Genomic DNA, 20034 nt, shown 5'->3' on the forward strand with positions numbered 1-20034 from the left:
AAAGGACAGTGAAGATCAGTTGATGTTACATTTTCTTTCTGAGAGAAAACAGATGCAAAATAGGAATTAAAAAGTTCGGCCTTCTCAACATCCTCTCTTACCATTTCTCCATTTTCATCCTGTAAAAATCCTATAGCATCTTTGACTTTTCTTTTACTTTTGACATACCCCCAAAATCCTTTTTTATTGCTTTTGACATCTCTTGCAAGCCTTAATTCATTGTCAGCTTTAGCTAACCTGATAAATGCCCTGCAGGATCTGCAGACTGCATTATAATCTTCTTTAGATATGCCTCCCTCTTTCCATTTAATAAACATTTCTTTCTTTCTTTTTAGCATGTGTTTAAGTTCTGTGTTCATCCATCCTGGTTTCCTTAAATGCTTCCCATTCTTCCTACTTTTCGGGATTGTTAACGATTGTGCTTTGAGAATCTCATTTTTAAAAATTTCCCATCCTTCCTGGACATTTTTGTCCTTAAGGACATCCAGCCATTGGATCCCTCCTATTCTCTTTCTGAGTCTCTTAAAATCTGCCTTTCTAAAATCTAACCTTGAAGTTTGAGTCTTCACATGTCTTCCTCCTCTAGTTATCCAAAATTCTATAATAGCATGATCGCTGCCTCCTAGGGTCCCAGCCACCTTTACCTCCTCAACCATTTCCTCCCTGTTTATAAGGATTAGATCCAAAGTAGCAGATCCCCTTGTTTTCTCCCCTACCTTTTGGAAGATAAAGTTGTCAGCAAGAGAGGATAAGAATTTGCTTGACCTGTTAGTTTTACTTGACAGAGATTCCCAACAAATGTCTGGATAGTTGAAATCTCCCATGACCACTACGTCATATTTTTTGGAGAACTTGGTCATTTGATACATAAAGAGTTCATCCATATCTTCAGCTTGCCCAGGTGGCCTGTAGTAAATGCCTACAATGGTGTCCTTTCCGTTGTTCTCTCCTTGTATTCTTACCCAAACAGTTTCCACAGAACTCCCAGTCTCTGAAGCTTCAGTCTCTGTGCAGATATACGCTTTTCTAACATACAATGCGACACCTCCTCCTCTTTTATCAAGTCTGTTTCTGGCAAATAAGTTGTATCCTTTTAGCCTTTTATTCCAATCATGTGTATCGTCCCACCAAGTTTCAGTGATTCCAATGACATCATATTCCTTTTCCTGCATTAGTAGTTCCAATTCTCCTTGTTTGTTGCCCATGCTTTGTGCATTTGTATAAAAACATTTTAGTTTGTGATTGGTTTCTCTTCCTCCCATATTTTTATTATTTAAATTGTTTTGTCTTTGTTCTTCTTTTCCACTTCCAGTAGCAGAGATCTCAATAGTATTTGTCAGCTGTATGGCTTTTTCTGGCCTTTTGCCTCCCTTCCCACATTGTTCTAGTTTAAAGCTATTCTGATGAGTGTAGCAAGGCGACTTCCAAATACATGTTTTCCAGTCTTCGTAAGGTGCACCCCATCTCTGGCAAGTAGTCCATCGTATAGGTAATTCATTCCGTGATCCAGAAATCCAAATCCTTGTTGACGGCACCATCGACGTAGCCAGTTGTTCACCTGTAGAATCTTATTCCACCTCATTGTTCCATGGCCATCCACTAGGAGGATGGATGAGAAGACCACCTGCGCTCCCAATTCTTTCACTTTCTTGCCTAAGTCTTCAAAGTCACTGCAGATGGTTTCCAGGTCCTTTCTTGCGGTGTCATTTGTCCCCACATGTATTAGCAGGAATGGGTAGTGACCTGTAGGTCTGAAGAGTCTTGATATCCTGTCAGACACATCTTTAATTTTTGCTCCTGGAAGACAACACATTTCTCTTGAGGTTATGTCTGGTCTGCAGATAGCGGCCTCTGTTCCTCTTAACAGGGAATCCCCCATAACCACCACTCTCCGTTTTTTCTTCACAACATTCTTCTTTCTCCATCCAGGAGGATTCTGAGGGCTTACAAGGTTATTCATTGCTGGCAAAGTCTTATTTTGCTGTATTTCTTCATGGTTCTCCTGCGTGAGAGCCTGGTACTGGTTCCTGAGCAGTATGGGTGCTGACTGCCTCTCGATCCTCCTGCTTCTGTGGGTCACATGCTTCCATTCCTCTGTGACTGGGGAGACAGCAGTCACACCTGTTTTGGGGCGCAGACCTGCCACCTCTTTACCCGCAACAGCCAGCGTGATTGGCATGTCATCATTTTCTTTGGAGGTGGTAACACCAGCTGGTGTTGAGCGCTGTCCAACATCGATAGCACCACCTTTGGATCAAGGCAACCTAACATGTCCGCCTGCATCTTCCTCACAGACCGGCAGTTTGCCGGGGACACCCTTATCAACCCCGTCTAAGCACAATAGCCAGCCCTCGGTCCCTCAGATGTGGACAAGTAAAAGACCATTTCCTCCTAGCCATGAGAAAGCTAAGAGGTTGAATTTCACCATCTGCAAGCTCTTGGCTACAGAAATCCGGCTTTTCCGCCTGGTGGACACAGAGGATTTTCGAGACCTTATGTCCGTCGCAGTGCCCCAGTACCAGATGCCCAGTCGGCACTACTTCTCAAAGAAAGGTGTGCCTGCGCTCCACCAGCATGTCGCACACAACATCACCGCTTCTTTGAGAAACTCTGTGTGTGACAGTGTGTATTTCACCACAGACACTTGGACGAGTAGGCATGGACAGGGGCGATACATGTCGCTGACTGGGCACTGGGTAACTATGGTGACAGCAGGACAAGGGGCTGCTGTCCAAGTCTTGCCGTCCCCACGAGTTGTGCGTCAATCCTCTTTATGTCAAAGTTCCTCCACTGCTTCTGCCTCCTCAACCTCCTCTCGGTCTTCCACCTGCACCCAAAGCCTGTCTGGTCATGCCACAAGCTTTCTAACTGCGCAGAAGGGATCCTGCACACCTCCTTACTATGCTGACAGTAGGGCTCAACGTCATCAGGCGGTTTCTACTTTGAAATGTCTGGGAAATGTGAGTCACACAGCTGAGGAGTTGTGGTCAGCTCTGGAGAACCAATTTCATGAATGGTTGTCTCCACTGGACCTGAAACCAGGGAAGGCCGTGTGCTACAATGCTGCAAACCTGGGTGCGGCCCTTCGCCGGGGCAATGTCACACACGTGCCTTGTATGGCTCACGTGTTGAACCTGGTTGTCCAGCAATTTTTAGCCCACTATCCCAGACTAGATGGCCTTCTGCAGAGGGCACGGTCGCTGTGTGCTCACTTCCGCCGTTCGCATCCCGCAGCTCAGCGACTTACATCTCTACAGAAGTCGTTGGGCCTGCCACTTCACCGGCTAAAATGCGATGTGCCTACCCGGTGGAATTCAACTCTGCACATGTTGCAGCGACTGTGGCAGCACCGACAAGCCCTGGTGCAATACGTTCTGACGTATAGCCTGGGCCAACGAGATCCGGAGGTGGGGCAAATCACGCTGGAGGAGTGGTCTCAGATCAGGGACCTATGCACCCTTCTGCACAGTTTTGAAATGGCGACGAAGATGTTTAGTGCTGACGATGCCATTATCAGCATGACTATTCCGGTGATTTACATGCTGGAGCACATGTTAAACAGAATTCAGAGTCAGGTGGTGGCACAAGAGGAGGTGGAGGAAGTAAAGGAGGAGGAGTTGTATGCGGAAGGGCTAACATCTGCAAGGTCCAGACGGTCGGCAGCACCAAGGCGGCAGGCATGTGAGGGTGGGGGAGATGGTTTTACCAGGGCGCATGGTAGCAGCCAAACTAGTGAGGAAGGTGCAGGAGCCCAGGAAGAAGTGGAGGACGAACTGATGGAAGACTCATCAGATGAGGGAGACCTTGATCACATTTCTGTTGTGCGAGGTTGGGGGGAGAGGACAGAGGAAGGAAGCATGATTGTTACCTCGCCACCAACACAACAGGGACTTGATGCTCCTGGATGCGCAACACACATGATTGCCTTCTTGCTGCACTACCTGCAACACGACCCTCGAATTGTGAGAATTAGAAATAATCCTGACTACTGGGTTGCCACACTGTTAGATCCCCGGTACAAAAGTAAATTTGCAGAAATTATTCCTGCCATAGAAAGGGATGCACGCATGCAGGAGTATCAGCAGAGACTGTTGCAGAATCTTACATGTGCTTTTCCACAAAACACCAGTGGTGCACGTAGTGAATCTCACAGTTCCAACTTGCCAACCGTGGGACCGTCAAGTGTTCAGCACTCAAACCGTAACAGAACCACAGTATCTGCTGGTAACATCAATTTTGCGGAATCATTTCACCACTTTTTTAGCCCATCCTTTGCAAGGCCACAGGAGACAAGAAGTCTGACACATAGTCAACGCCTAGAGACGATGGTACAGGAGTATCTCCAAGTAAACATTGAAGCCATGACTGTGTCACTGGACCCTTGCTCTTTTTGGGCTTCCAATCTGGATAAATGGCCGGAGCTAGCCACTTACGCCTTGGAGATCTTGTCATGCCCCGCAGCCAGCGTTCTGTCTGAACGTGTGTTCAGCGCTGCTGGTGGTGTGCTGACAGATAAGCGCACGCGGCTCTCCACTGATAATGTAGACAGACTCACGTTCATAAAGATGAACAAATCATGGATCTGAAACGACTTTTCTACCCCTGTGTCATCCTGGGGAGAGTAAAAGCTTGATGATTGGTTAAAATCACCCTACCAACCGTTTTAAGCTTTCAAATTACTAATCATGTTTATCTGTATCTTGACTGGAAAATAATTTGGGCTTTGTAGCAGTGTGCAGCACTGATCCTATTAGCCCATCTATACTAAGCTCCACCAGATTTAAAATTAATAATAATTTGTAGCTGCATCTAGCCCGGAAAATAATTTTGGGGCTCCGAGATGCGCAAGACACATAAGTGCCTTCTTGCTGCACTACCTGCAACATGACCCTCATATTGTCAGAATTCGAAGTAATCATGACTACTGGGTTGCCACACTCTTAGATCCCCCAAACTTTTCGATCAACCTTTTCATTTTAATAAAGACCAAAAAAATGGTCATTTTTGAAATTATAAGCATTAGCAGGTTATTAGAAACTGAAATCAAACAGTTTTCAACTCAAAACTTTATTCTAGGTGATGTTACATTTTCACATAGGACACCTTGTTCGAAAGGAGCTTCTGAACTCTCTCGTCCATTGAATTTGTCAGGTTTTGGATGGTTTCTGCTTCAATTGTTTTGCATGAGGACAGAATACCCTCCCAGAGCTGTTGCTTAGATGGGAACTGCCTCCCGCCATCATAGACACTCCTTTTGATGATGCTCCAGAGGTTCTGAATGGGGTAGAGGTCAGGGGAGCATGGGGGTCACACCATAAGTTTGTCCCCTTTTATGCCCATATCAGCCAGAGATGCAGATGTTTTATGTGCAGCATGAGATGGTGCATTATCATGCAAAAAAATGATTTTGCTGTGAAATACATGGTTCTTCTTCTTGAACCATGGCAGGAAGTGCTGTTTGAGAAAATCCACATACATTATGGAGTTCATCTTTAGCGCCTTCAGGGATCCTAAAGGGGCCGACAATCTCTCTCCCCATGATTCCAGCCCAAAACATTACTCCACCTCCTCCTTGTTGGTGCTGTAGCCATGTTTGCGTGGGGTGTCCATCAACCAGCCATCCTCCACTCCATCCATCTGGACCATCGAGCGCTGCACGGCACTCATCCGTGAACAAAACAGTTTTGAAATCAGTCTTCATGTAATGTTTGGCCCACTGGAGCCGTTTCTGCTTGTGTGAAGTGGATAGAGGAGGTCGACAGGATGGCATATGCACAGCTGCAAACCTCTGAAGGACCCTGCATCTTGTTCTTCGGGGGACGTTGGAGGCACCAGCAGCTTCAAAAACTTGTCTGCTGCTATGACAAGGCTTTTTTGCCGCTGCTCTTTTAACCTGACGTAATTGCCTGTAGGAAAGAGTCCTCAATTTGCCCTTATCAGCACGCACACGTGTGTACTGTGAATCAGCTACATACTTCTTGATTGCCAAGACACTTCATCCTGATCATCGCACAATGTTGATTGTAGTCATGCCTTGACCTAAACACTCCACAATTTGTTGCTTCTCAGCAGCCGACACATCCTTTTTCTTTCCCATTTTGGCAGAAAATGTAGGCTGCTTAATAATGTGAGACAGCCTTCTTAAGTAGTCTTGCCTTTCATTGGACACACCTGCCAAGCTAATTAGCACAGGTGTCTGCAATTGCTTACAGTGATATAAAGAGCCCTGACACACATCACCATCAATGAGTTTAACTGACAAACAAACAAATTCTTCCCTTATCACTCCTAAACACTTTTTGCATAATAATTTGGAACACAGTGTACATGTGCTTTTCCACAAAACACAAGTGGTTCACGTAGTGAATCTTACAGTTCTAACTTGCCAACTGTGGTCTGTATGGAGTTGTTCAATAAAGGGCCCAAAATTAAGATAACATAAATGGGAGAGGTCTCTATGAATAGGAATTCCTAAGTATTTGATACCCTGTGAGGGCCAGGCAAAGGGAAAGTTGGACTGGATGGAATCCTATATGGATTTGGGGAGGGAGACATCGAGGGCCTCAGACTTCGCTGCATTGATTTTAAAATTTGACCATGTAACAAAGTGATCTATTTCAGCCATAACAGCATGGATGGATATATGTGATTGAGTGATATATACTAGTACATCATCAGCAAATAGAGAGCACTTGTACTCGGTGCCTCCCACCTCAATCCACCTAATATTGGGGTTATGGCGAATTGATGAGAGCAGGTGCTCCGTCACTAGGATGTATAAGAGAGGGGACAGAGGACATTCCTGCCTTGTCCTATTGGTGATTGTGAAAGGTGATGAAAATGTTCTGATGAACCCCCTGGGCCTTGGGACACCCGGAGCCGGACCCTTTTTGGTGGATGCTGGTGGTTGTAGTCTTCGTGGCGGCGACCCGGTTCCGTGGCTCAGAGTGGTCAAACCAGTGGCGGAACTATTTATGTGGTTTTGATGTTTAAATGTCCGACTACGCCACCCGTGGATTGCGGTCAGAGTGAACCGCCGCTGCAGGGCAGACCGCTGAGGCTGGTGTTGTGGGTGCAGCAGAGCGTAGCATAACTCCCCACGGGAGGAGTATAGCCTCAGGGCAGTGTATGCGGGGGATGGGGGTGATGGTGCAGGGCAGCAGCAGTAACGACACGGAGTCAGTGATGCAGTCCAGGGCCTTTACTCACAGTTCTTATTATCCAGACCACGTCTGCAGGTAACAGCTGCCCACGTCGTACTGTGCTCACCAGGTGAGGGGCTCAGACAACTCCCAGATAACTTTGGAGCGCTTCACAGGACCCCCTTTGTGTGTCCTTTGTCTGGCCTTTCTTACCAACCCTTCTGTCCGGCTGCCTCGGGCCTGCTCTTGGTAAACTTGGCGCCAGTTTCCCTGACCCTATGTGCTGCCCTCCTAGGGGGTGTAGCGAGGGGCTGCGCCATATAAAATGTCAGAGCCTCCGGTTTCTAGCTGAGGGTCGTTTCCTGCCTCCACTAGTTTCGGGGACCGGTCTCCCCCTTTGGCCTGACCCCTCCATGCAGGTGGATTCGGGCGTGCGGTGGCGACTCGCCCGTCCGCACCCCTGGGATCCCTTCGTTCCTCGTTCATGGAGCCTTCTCCGCTCCTCTTCCTTCCTTCTCCCTCTTCCAGGCCTGGGCCTCTGTTACTAGGCCCGCCTCCGGAGCAGAGCTCATGCAGAGCCCGTGCTCCCTGCCACTTCTGCTCAGACTTCTCTGCACTGAACTAAGATGGTGCCCACCATTTATACTCCCTTCTCAATGCACCCAGGAACTGCTTCCTCCCTGCTCCTGCACTACAGGGTTCCCCTTCCTCAGTGTTCCCTCCCCCCACTCCAGCCAGGGACAGGGACTGTCGTGCCCATCTCAGGGGCATATTGGTCGCCCTGCCCCACGGCAATGTGGTGTAATGCATGCAGGTGTCGGGTCCTGATCCACACTCCATCCTTACGTGAGAGTGAGATATCACACCTCTGGGCGAGGTGCAATGCCTCTGTAACAACCGAGCCCTCAGGGTGCTACAGTTCCATTTATCTTCAGCCTAGGTGACGTATTGCGATACAGGGCCGTGATTTTGGCTATAAAAGGGTCACCTAGACCCTTACCCCAAGCTTTTTAAGAGAATCATATATGGCGTGCCAGGAGACTCTATGGAATGCTTTCTCAGCATCCAACGAGAGTATCTAATTACAAATTTTTAACTGCATCTAGCCCAGGAAATACTTTGTGCCTAGTAGCAGTGTCTGCTAGTCAGCGGATTATCCCGGCTGTTAAGCAAGCTACACCACCTGTAGTTTGGACACTTAATTTTTTCAAAGGAAATGCTTCGGGACCACGGGATACTCAGTGAAGAGCATCAGGAGGCACCCCAAGGCATAGGGGCTGGGACTGGCAGTAGGATGCCTTGCGGTGGACAGCCGAGCTCGATCCTTATAAAAGCTTTTTAACTGCAGCAGCTTTAGTGGACGCTACTGGAGCGGCTGCTGGCATGAGACTTGCCCTCCAATAGATCCTTGTAAATGGATTTAAAGTGTATTCATTCAAATTAGAGTGACAATTTAAAGTAAAAAGCTTAGAGCTGCCTCCACCACAGGGGGGCTCGCTAGACCCACCAGCGGACAGGCACCAGTATTGGGAGAGGGGGGCTGGCCGTCAGGGTTCACCGCGGCTCTGGCACAAACCCGGCGACACGGAGGTGGCACGGGCAGGAGCGGACTGAACGTGTCGGCTTCTCACTTTTTGGATTTTAGAAGGGCATGACATGCCTATATCTGTGTCTCCCCCTCCTTTTACTCCTCCACCTCTTTTCTTTTCTCATGACTATATGTACTTGTCACTTTTCCATGTGTTAGTTGTGTCTTTTGAGCAGTTTGTCAGCTTTTGGACACCTTTGAAGGTGTTTTCTATGTGTTTCTATGTGTTTTTGTTTGCCTGACATTGGTTTTAACGGTGTTTGAAGGTGTTCGACGAACAGTTCGATGAACAGTTCGGCGAACACACGGGTGTTCGACGAACAGAACCGAACTCGAACACTACGGGGGTGGCTCAACACTAGCATCTAGCTCTGAAAAAATATTTGGGCTTCTATCAGTGTGTGGGACTTGGTCAATTAGTCCATCTATACTGACCTCCATCAGGTTGCAAATTAAAAATAATTTTTATCTGCATCTAGCTCTGAAAAAATATTTGGGCTTCTAGCAGTGTGTGGGACTTGTTCTATTAGTCCATCTATACTGACCTCCATCAGGTTGCATATTCAATATAATTTTTTTCTGCATCTAGCTCTGAAAAAATATTTGGGCTTCTAGCAGTGTGTGGGACTTGTTCTATTAGTCCATCTATACTGACCTCCATCAGGTTGCAAATTGAATATAATTTTTTTCTGCATCTAGCTCTGAAAAAATATTTTGGCTTCTAGCAGTGTATGGGACTTGGTCTATTAGTCGATCTATACTGACCTCCATCAGGTTGCAAATTAAAAATATTTTTTTTCTTCATCTAGCTCTGAAAAAATATTTTGGCTTCTAGCAGTGTGTGGGACTTGGTCTATTAGTCCATCTATACTGACCTCCATCAGGTTGCAAATTAAAAATACTTTTTTTCTGCATCTAGCTCTGAAAATATATTTGGGCTTCTAGCAGTGTGTGGGACTTGTTCTATTAGTCCATCTATACTGACCTCCATCAGGTTGCAAATTGAATATAATTTTTTTCTGCATCTAGCTCTGAAAAAATATTTGGGCTTCTAGCAGTGTGTTGGACTTGGTCTATTAGTCCATCTATACTGACCTCCATCAGGTTGCAAATTGAATATAATTTTTTTCTGCATCTAGCTCTGAAAAAATATTTGGGCTTCTAGCAGTGTGTGGGACTTGGTCTATTAGTCCATCTATACTGACCTCCATCAGGTTGCAAATTAAAAATACTTTTTTTCTGCATCTAGCTCTGAAAAAATATTTGGACTTCTAGCAGTTTATGGGACTTGTTCTATTAGTCCATCTATACTGACCTCCATCAGGTTGCAAATTGAATATAATTTTTTTCTGCATCTAGCTCTGAAAAAATATTTGGGCTTCTAGCAGTGTGTGGGACTTGGTCTATTAGTCCATCTATACTGACCTCCATCAGGTTGCAAATTGAATATAATTTTTTTCTGCATCTAGCTCTGAAAAAATATTTGGGCTTCTAGCAGTGTGTGGGACTTGGTCTATTAGTCCATCAATACTGACCTCCATCAGGTTGCAAATTGAATATAATTTTTTTCTGCATCTAGCTCTGAAAAAATATTTGGGCTTCTAGCAGTGTGTGGGACTTGTTCTATTAGTCCATCTCTACTGACCTCCATCAGGTTGCAAATTGAATATAATTTTTTTCTGCATCTAGCTCTGAAAAAATATTTGGGCTTCTAGCAGTGTGTGGGACTTGGTCTATTAGTCCATCTATACTGACCTCCATCAGGTTGCAAATTGAATATAATTTTTTTCTGCATCTAACCCAGCCAATAGTTTTGGCCTAATACCACAGTTTGGCCACTCAGCTCTGCTCAATTCCCATCCATTGTTTTTTTGTGCAAACAAGTCCAGAGTTGTGAATTAGTTAACCACCAACATGAGTGGAAAAAGGCTTGCTGCTGGTGGAAAGGGGAATAGGCGTGTTGGGAAGGGGAAAAAAGGTTGTGTCCGTGGGGTAGGTGTTAAAGCAACAGTAAAATCTTCAGAAGAAAGACCATCTTCCAGCCAAACTAAAATGTCTACTTCTTTTAGTGGACAATGTGATAAGATCCCTTTCTTACGGCCACGCCAATCGCTACAAATTCCAGATGAGGCACAAAAACAGCAGCTGCTTCAACGGATATCAAGTGCTCCTTTAAGTGGGCTCTCCTCCACATCAACTTCAACATCACAAATACTCCAGTCCTCAAAGGTGTCACCCCAATCGCACTTGCTACCTCACAGCTCCCAAATCTCCAGCTGCCCGTCTGAGTATGAGGTAGAACAGATGGTTGAGTCTGCAGAGCTGTTTACGCATACTATAGCCTGGAAATCAGAGGTCGGCTCCAGCGCTTCTGTGAATCCAGACGAGGAAATGATCTGCACTGATGGCCAGAATCTTTATGAGTCGGATCCAGGACTAGACGCTGAAGGTTCTGACCATAATGTAGACCCTCATTCCCAAACTGTAACTCATGTTGGTGGAGACAATGAGGAAGATGATGATGAGACTCAAATACCTGATTGGAGCGACAACTTTAGTTTTTTGTCAGGGCAGGAACAGGTTGGCTCTGAGGACGACGGGTGTGATAACGCATAGGGTGATGATGATGAGGTTGGAGATCCCACTTACTGTCAACCCACAGTCAGCCAAGAGATGAGGTCAGCAGAGGAGGTGGAGGAGAATGCTAGTGACGACGAGGTCAGGTTGCGCCTTCCTGGACAGAGACGTAGTACTGGAAGCACGTCAACAACTGCATCCTCAAACACAACTCTGCCTCTCACCACAAGTCGTGGTGGCTCTTCAGGTCGCATGGGTGCTAAGCCTTGCATAGCCTGGGCATTTTTTCAGATCGATAAAGATGACCCAACTCGTGTTATCTGTAACATTTGTCAGCAAAAGCTAAATAGAGGCCAAAAAATACATAGTGTAAGTACTTCATGCATGAACCGGCACATGGACATGAAGCACAAGTTGCAGTGGGAAGCTCACTGTGCTACAATGCGGCCTAGCCGGCCGGGCCAACCACCGTCGGCCATATCTTGTGCATCCGCGGCCTCTTCATCCTCTGTGACTGGGGGGACAGCAGTCACACCTGTTTTGGGACGCAGACCTGCCACCTCTTTACCCGCAACAGCCAGCGTGATTGGCAGGTCATCATTTTCTTCGGAGGTGGTAACACCAGCTGGTGTTGAGCGCTGTCCGACATCGATAGCACCACCTTTGGATCAAGGCAACCTAACATGTCCGCCTGCATCTTCCTCACAGACGGGCAGTTTGCCGGGGACACCCTTATCAACCCCGTCTAAGCACAATAGCCAGCCCTCGGTCCCTCAGATGTGGACAAGTAAAAGACCATTTCCTCCTAGCCATGAGAAAGCTAAGAGGTTGAATTTCACCATCTGCAAGCTCTTGGCTACAGAAATGCTGCCTTTCCGCCTGGTGGACACAGAGGATTTTCGAGACCTTATGTCCGTCGCAGTGCCCCAGTACCAGATGCCCAGTCGGCACTACTTCTCAAAGAAAGGTGTGCCTGCGCTCCACCAGCATGTCGCACACAACATCACCGCTTTTTTGAGAAACTCTGTGTGTGACAGGGTGCATTTCTCCACAGACACTTGGACGAGTAGGCATGGACAGGGGCGATACATGTCGCTGACTGGGCACTGGGTAACTATGGTGACAGCAGGACAAGGGGCTGCTGTCCAAGTCTTGCCGTCCCCACGAGTTGTGCGTCAATCCTCTCTATCTCAAAGTTCCTCCACTGCTTCTGCCTCCTCAACCTCCTCTCGGTCCTCCACCTGCACCCAAAGCCTGTCTGGTCATGCCACAAGCTTTCTAACTGCGCAGAAGGGATCCTGCACACCTCCTTACTATGCTGGCAGTAGGGCTCAACGTGATCAAGCGGTTTTTACTTTGAAATGTCTGGGAAATGTGAGTCACACAGCTGAGGAGTTGTGGTCAGCTCTGGAGAACCAATTTCATGAATGGTTGTCTCCACTGGACCTGAAACCAGGGAAGGCCGTGTGCGACAATGCTGCAAACCTAGTTGCGGCCCTTTGCCGGGGCAATGTCACACACGTGCCTTGTATGGCTCACGTGTTGAACCTGGTTGTCCAGCAATTTTTAGCCCACTATCCCGGACTAGATGGCCTTCTGCAGAGGGCACGGTCGCTGTGTGGTCACTTCCGCCGTTCGCATCCCGCAGCTCAGCGACTTACATCTCTACAGAAGTCGTTGGGCCTGCCACTTCACCGGCTAAAATGCGATGTGCCTACCCGTTGGAATTCAACTCTGCACATGTCTGTGGCAGCACCGACAAGCCCTGGTGCAATACGTTCTGACGTATAGCCTGGGCCAACGAGATCCAGAGGTGGGGCAAATCACGCTGGAGGAGTGGTCTCAGATCAGGGACCTATGCACCCTTCTGCACAGTTTTGAAATGGCGACGAAGATGTTTAGTGCTGACGATGCCATTATCAGCATGACTATTCCGGTGGAATGCTGGAGCACATGTTAAACAGAATTCGGAGTCAGGTGGTGGCACAAGAGGAGGTGGAGGAAGTAGAGGAGGAGGAGTTGTATGCAGAAGGGTTAACATCTGCAAGGTCCAGATGGTCGGCAGCACCAAGGCGGCAGGCATGTGAGGGTGGGGGAGATGGTTTTACCAGGGCGCATGGTAGCAGCCAAACTAGTGAGGAAGGTGCAGGAGCCCAGGAAGTAGTGGAGGACGAACTGATGGAAGACTCATCAGATGAGGGAGACCTTGATCACATTTCTGTTGTGCGAGGTTGGGGGGAGAGGGCAGAGGATGGAAGCATGATTGTTACCTCGCCACCAACACAACAGGGACTTGGTGCTCCTGGATGCGCAACACACATGAGTGCCTTCTTGCTGCAATACCTCAAACATGACCCTCGAATTGTGAGAATTAGAAATAATCCTGACTACTGGGTTGCCACACTGTTAGATCCCCGGTACAAAAGTAAATTTGCAGAAATTATTCCTGCCATAGAAAGGGATGCACGCATGCAGGAGTATCAGCAGAGACTGTTGCAGAATCTTACATGTGCTTTTCCACAAAACACCAGTGGTGCACGTAGTGAATCTCACAGTTCCAACTTGCCAACCGTGGGACCGTCGAGTGTTCAGCACTCAAACCGTAACAGAAACACAGTATCTGCTGGTAACATCAATTTTGCGGAATCATTTCACCACTTTTTTAGCCCATCCTTTGCAAGGCCACAGGAGACAAGAAGTATGACACATAGTCAACGCCTAGAGACGATGGTACAGGAGTATCTCCAAGTAAACATTGAAGCCATGACTATGTCACTGGACCCTTGCTCTTTTTTGGCTTCCAATCTGGATAAATGGCCGGAGCTAGCCACTTACGCCTTGGAGATCTTGTCATGCCCCGCAGCCAGCGTTCTGTCTGAACGTGTGTTCAGCGCTGCTGGTGGTGTGCTGACAGATAAGCGCACGCGGCTCTCCACTGATAATGTAGACAGACTCACGTTCATAAAGATGAACAAATCATGGATCCGAAAGGACTTTTCTACCCCTGTGTCATCCTGGGGAGAGTAAAAGCTTGATGATTGGTTAAAATCACATCACCAACCGTTTTAAGCTTTCAAATTTCTAATCATGTTTATCTGTATCTTGGCTGGAAAATAATTTGGGCTTTGTAGCAGTGTGCAGCACTGATTCTAATAGGCCATCTATACTAAGCTCCACCAGATTTAAAATTACTAATCATGTTTATCTGTATCTTGGCTGGAAAATAATTTGGGCTTTGTAGCAGTATGCAGTACTGATTCTATTAGGCCATCTATACTAAGCTCCACCAGATTTAAAATTAATAATAATTTTTAGCTGCATCTAGCCCGGAAAATAATTTTGGGGCTCCGAGATACGCAAGACACATAAGTGCCTTCTTGCTGCACTACCTGCAACATGACCCTCAGATTGTCAGAATTCGAAGTAATCCTGACTACTGGGTTGCCACACTCTTAGATCCCCCACACTCTTCGATCAACCTTTTCATTTTAATAAAGACCAAAACAATGGTCATTTTTGAAATTATAAGCATTAGCAGGTTATTAGAAACTGAAATCAAACAGTTTTCAACTCAAAACTTTATTCTAGGTGATGTTACATTTGCACATAGGACCCCTTGTTCGAAAGGAGCTTCTGAACTCTCTCGTCCATTGAATTTGTCAGGTTTTGGATGGTTTCTGCTTCAATTGTTTTGCATGAGGACAGGATACCCTCCCAGAGCTGTTGCTTAGATGTGAACTGCCTCCTGCCATCATAGACACTCCTTTTGATGATGCTCCAGAGGTTCTGAATGGGGTAGAGGTCAGGGGAGCATGGGGGTCACACCTTAAGTTTGTCCCCTTTCATGCCCATATCTGCCAGAGATGCAGATGTGTTATGTGCAGCATGAGACGGTGCATTGTCATGAATAAAAATGATCTTGCTGTGGAATACACGGTTCTTCTTCTTGAACCATGGCAGGAAGTGCTGTTTGAGAAACTCCACATACATATGGAGATCATCTTTACCCCTTCAGGGATCCTAAAGGGACTGACAATCTCTCTCCCCATGATTCCAGCCCAAAACATGACTCCACCTCCTCCTTGTTGGCGCTGCAGCCGTGTTTGCGTGGGGGGTGTCCATCAACCAGCCATCCTCCACTCCATCCATCTGGACCATCGAGCGTTGCACGGCACTCATCCGTGAACAAAACAGTTTTGAAATCAGTCTTCATGTAATGTTTGGCCTACTGGAGCCGTTTCTGCTTGTGTGAAGTGGATAGAGGAGGTCGACAGGATGGCGTACGCACTGCTGCAAACCTCTGAAGGACCCTGCATCTTGTTGTTCGGGGGACGTTGGAGGCACCAGCAGCTTCAAAAACTTGTCTGCTGCTTGGACAAGGCTTTTTTGCCACTGCTCTTTTAACCTGACGTAATTGCCTGTAGGAAAGAGTCCTCAATTTGACCTTATCAGCACGCACACGTGTGTACTGTGAATCAGCTACATGCTTCTTGATTGCCAAGACACTTCATCCTGATCATCGCACAATGATGATTGTAGTCATGCCTTGACCTAAACACTCCACAATTTGTTGCTTCTCAGCAGCCGACACATCCTTTTTCTTTCCCATTTTGGCAGAAAATGTAGGCTGCTTAATAATGTGGGACAGCCTTCTTAAGTAGTCTTGCCTTTCATTGGACACACCTGCCAAACTAATTAGCACAGGTGTCTGCAATTGCTTACAGTGATATAAAGAGCCCTGACACACATCACCATCAATGAGTTTAACTGACAAAAAAACAAATTCTTCCCTTATCACTCCTAAATACTTTTTGCATATTAATTTGGAACACAGTGTACATGTGCTTTTCCACAAAACACCAGTGGTTCACGTAGTGAATCTTACAGTTCTATCTTTCAAACCCTGGTCTGTATGGAGTTGTTCAATAAAGGGCCCAAAATTAAGATAACATAGACAGGAGAGGTCTCTATGAATAGGAATTCCTAAGTATTTGATACCCTGTGAGGGCCAGGCAAAGGGAAAGTTGGACTGGATGGAATCCTGTATGGATTTTGGGAGGGAGACATCGAGGGCCTCAGACTTCGCTGCATTGATTTTAAAATTTGACCATGTAACAAAGTGATCTATTTCAGCCATAATAGCAGGGATGGATATATGTGATTGAGTGATATATACTAGGACATCATCAGAAAATAGAGAGCACTTGTACTCGGTGCCTCCCACCTCAATCCACCTAAGATTGGGGTTATGGCGAATTGATGAGAGCAGGTGCTCCGTCACTAGGATGTATAAGAGAGGGGACAGAGGACATCCCTGCCTTGTCCCATTGGTGATTATGAAAGGTGATGAAAATGTTCTGACGCGCCCCCTGGGCCTTGGGACACCCGGAGCCGGACCCTTTTTGGTGGATGCTGGTGGTTGTAGTCTCTGTGGTGGCGACCCGGTTCCGTGGCTCAGGGCGGTCAAACCAGTGGCGGAACTATTTATGTGGTTTTGATGTTTAAATGTCCGACTACGCCACCCGTGCATTGCGGTCAGAGTGAACCGCCGCTGCAGGGCAGACCGCTGAGGCTGGTGTTGTGGGTGCAGCAGAGCGTAGCATAACTCCCCATGGGAGGAGTATTGCCTCAGGGCAGTGTATGCGGAGGATGGGGGTGATGGTGCAGGGCAGCAGCAGTAATGACACGGAGTCAGTGATGCAGTCCAGGGCCTTTACTCGCAGTTCTTATTATCCAGACCACTTCTGCAGGTAACGGCTGCCCACGTCGTACTGTGCTTACCAGGTGAGGGGCTCAGACAACTCCCAGATAACTTTGGAGCGCTTCACAGGACCCCCTTTGTGTGTCCTTTGTCTGGCCTTTCTTACCAACGCTTCTGTCCGGCTGCCTCGGGCCTCCTCTTGGTAAACTTGGCGCCAGTTTCCCTGACCCTATGTGGTGCCTTCCTAGCGGGTGTAGAGAGGGGCTGCGCCACATAAAATGTCACAGCCTCTGGTTTCTAGCTGAGGGTCGTTTCCCGCCTCCACTAGTTTCGGGGACCGGTCTCTCCCTTTGGCCTGACCCCTCCACGCAGGTGGATTCGGGCGTGCGGTGGCGACTCGCCCATCCGCACCCCTGGGATCCCTTCGTTCCTCGTTCCTGGAGCCTTCTCCACTCCTCTTCCTTCCTTCTCCCTCTTCCAGGCCAGGGCCTCTGTTACTAGGCCCGCCTCCGGAGCAGAGCTCATGCAGAGCCCCTGCGCCCTGTCACTTCTGCTCAGACTTCTCTGCACTGAACTAAGATGGTGCCCACCTTTTATACTTCCTTCTCAATGCACCCAGGAACTGCTTCCTCCCTGCTCCTGCACTACAGGGTTCCCCTTCCTCAGGGTTCCCTCCCCCCACTCCAGCCAGGGACAGGGACTGTCGTGCCCATCTCAGAGGCATATTGGTCGCCCTGCCCCACGGCAATGTGGTGTAATGCATGCAGGTGTTGGGGTCCTGATCCACACTCCATCCTTACCTGAGAGTGAGATATCACACCTCTGGGTGAGGTGCAATACCTCTGTAGCAAACAAGCCCTCGGGGTGCTACAGTTCCATTTATCTTCAGCCTAGGTGACGTATTGCGATACAGGGCCGTGATTTTGGCTATAAAATGGTCCCCTAGACCCCTACCCCAAGCTTTTTAAGAGAATAAAATATGGCGTGCTAGGAGACTCTATGGAATGCTTTCTCAGCATCTAACGAGAGTATCTAATTACAATTTTTTAACTGCATCTAGCCCAGGAAATACTTTGTGCCTAGTAGCAGTGTCTGCTAGTCAGCGGATTATCCCAGCTGTTAAGCAAGCTACACCACCTGTAGTTTGCACACTTAATTTTTTCAAAGGAAATGCTTCGGGACCCCGGGATACTCAGTGAAGAGCATCAGGAGGCACCCCAAGGCATAGGGGCTGGGACTGGCGGTAGGACGCCTTGCGGTGGACCGCCGAGCTCGATCCTTATAAAAGCTTTTTAACTGCAGCAGCTTTAGTGGACGCTACTGGAGCTGGAATTACGCGGCTGCTGGCATGAGACTTGCCCTCCAATAGATCCTTGTAAAAGGATTTAAAGTGTATTCATTCAAATTAGAGAGACAATTTAAATTAAAAAGCTTAGACCTGCCTCCACCACAGTGGGCTCGCTCGACCTACCAGCAGACAGGCACCAGTATTGGGAGAGGGGGGCTGGCCGTCAGGGTCCACCACGGCTCTGGCACAAACCCGGCGACACGGAGGTGGCACGGGCAGGAACGGACTGGCCGTGTCGGCTTCTCACTTTTTGGATTTTAGAAGGGCATGACATGCCTATATCTGTGTCTCCCCCTCCTTTTACTCCTCCACCTCTTTTCTTTTCGCATGACTATATGTACTTGTCACTTTTCCATGTGTTAGTTATGTCTTCTGAGCAGTTTGTCAGCTTTTGGACACCTTTGAAGGTGTTTTCTATGTGTTTCTATGTATTTTTGTTTGCCTGCCATTGGTTTTAACGGTGTTCGAAGGTGTTCGACGAACAGTTCGACGAACAGTTCGGCGAACACAAGGGTGTTCGTCGAACCGAACCGAACTCGAACACTACGGGGGTGGCTCAACACTACTTATGACTCGCCCCCTGGGCCATGGGGCACTCGGATCCGGGCAGTAGGGAACGATGGGGGTAGTAGTGGCAACCCGGTTCCGTGGCTCAGGGTGGTCAGACCAATGGTAGTCTGCTACGTGCTGTTGGTATGTTCGACTACGCCACCCGTGGATTGCGGTCAGTGCGGACCGCCGCTGCCAGGCAGACTGCTGGGGCTGATGATGTATGCAGCTGGGATAGTGTGACTCCCCACGGGAAGAGTGCGGCCCCAGGGCAGTATGATGGAAGGTGGGGGTGATGGTGACGAGAGTCACAGTGCTGTTAGTGCTGGAGGAGCAAGGAGCACACAGACAACAGGTTGCAGTCCAGGGTCTTTACTAGAACAGGTAAACTGACCCACAAACAGTCCCGGCTAGGAGGGGACCTGGATGTCTGAGAGCAATTGGGAGATTGGCCCTGGTCAGGGTGAGGGTGTAGGCCTACCGTGCTTTCTGCGCTCCTTCTGGCTATCTCCTCCTTATAGGGTAACAGCCCACGTTTCCGAGCTCTCCGTGTATTCTCGCCTGTATGGTCTGCAACGTGGGTTCCTTTCTGCTCCCGGCCTGGTACGGCTTTTCTGGTCCCTTCTGTTGTGGCAGGGCCTCCAGGCTTCTTAGGCCAAGGAATATACAGTCCCCTGCGGACTGGTTATCTGCTGTAGGATGTGGAATCCTCCCAGCCTCAGACACCAAAGTCTGGTAAATTGAGTTCTTTGTCTGCCAAGACAGGCTCACGTCGCCTCTTGTCTCTGACTTGTGGCTCTCCTACTGCCACACTTCCTCTTAGGGTGCAATACAACTGTCCCTCTCTGCTCTGGGACACTTCTCAGTGCTGAGACAGGTCGTCCAGTTCTCTCTAACCCTGCCCCCCAGTTCCAGCTTTTATAGGGGCAGCCTGTTCCCCCTACTGGCCTGTGACAGGAGGTATTGCATGCTAATGTTCCCCTGACCAGAGAACCTCCCCCTTGCTCTCAGACACAGCTTTATTATACTTGTGGCATCCAGGCCAGGGTGACACACTTACACAAGAGTTTCCGTGTAAATCTCTGAAATACGTGATTCAGACGGAACGCATGATGGAAGATTCCCTGTA

Source organism: Phyllobates terribilis, unplaced genomic scaffold, assembly GCF_046119375.1.
Source record: "Phyllobates terribilis strain yellow unplaced genomic scaffold, ASM4611937v1 Scaffold_4__5_contigs__length_816908805, whole genome shotgun sequence".
In the NCBI taxonomy this organism is placed as follows: domain Eukaryota; kingdom Metazoa; phylum Chordata; class Amphibia; order Anura; family Dendrobatidae; genus Phyllobates; species Phyllobates terribilis.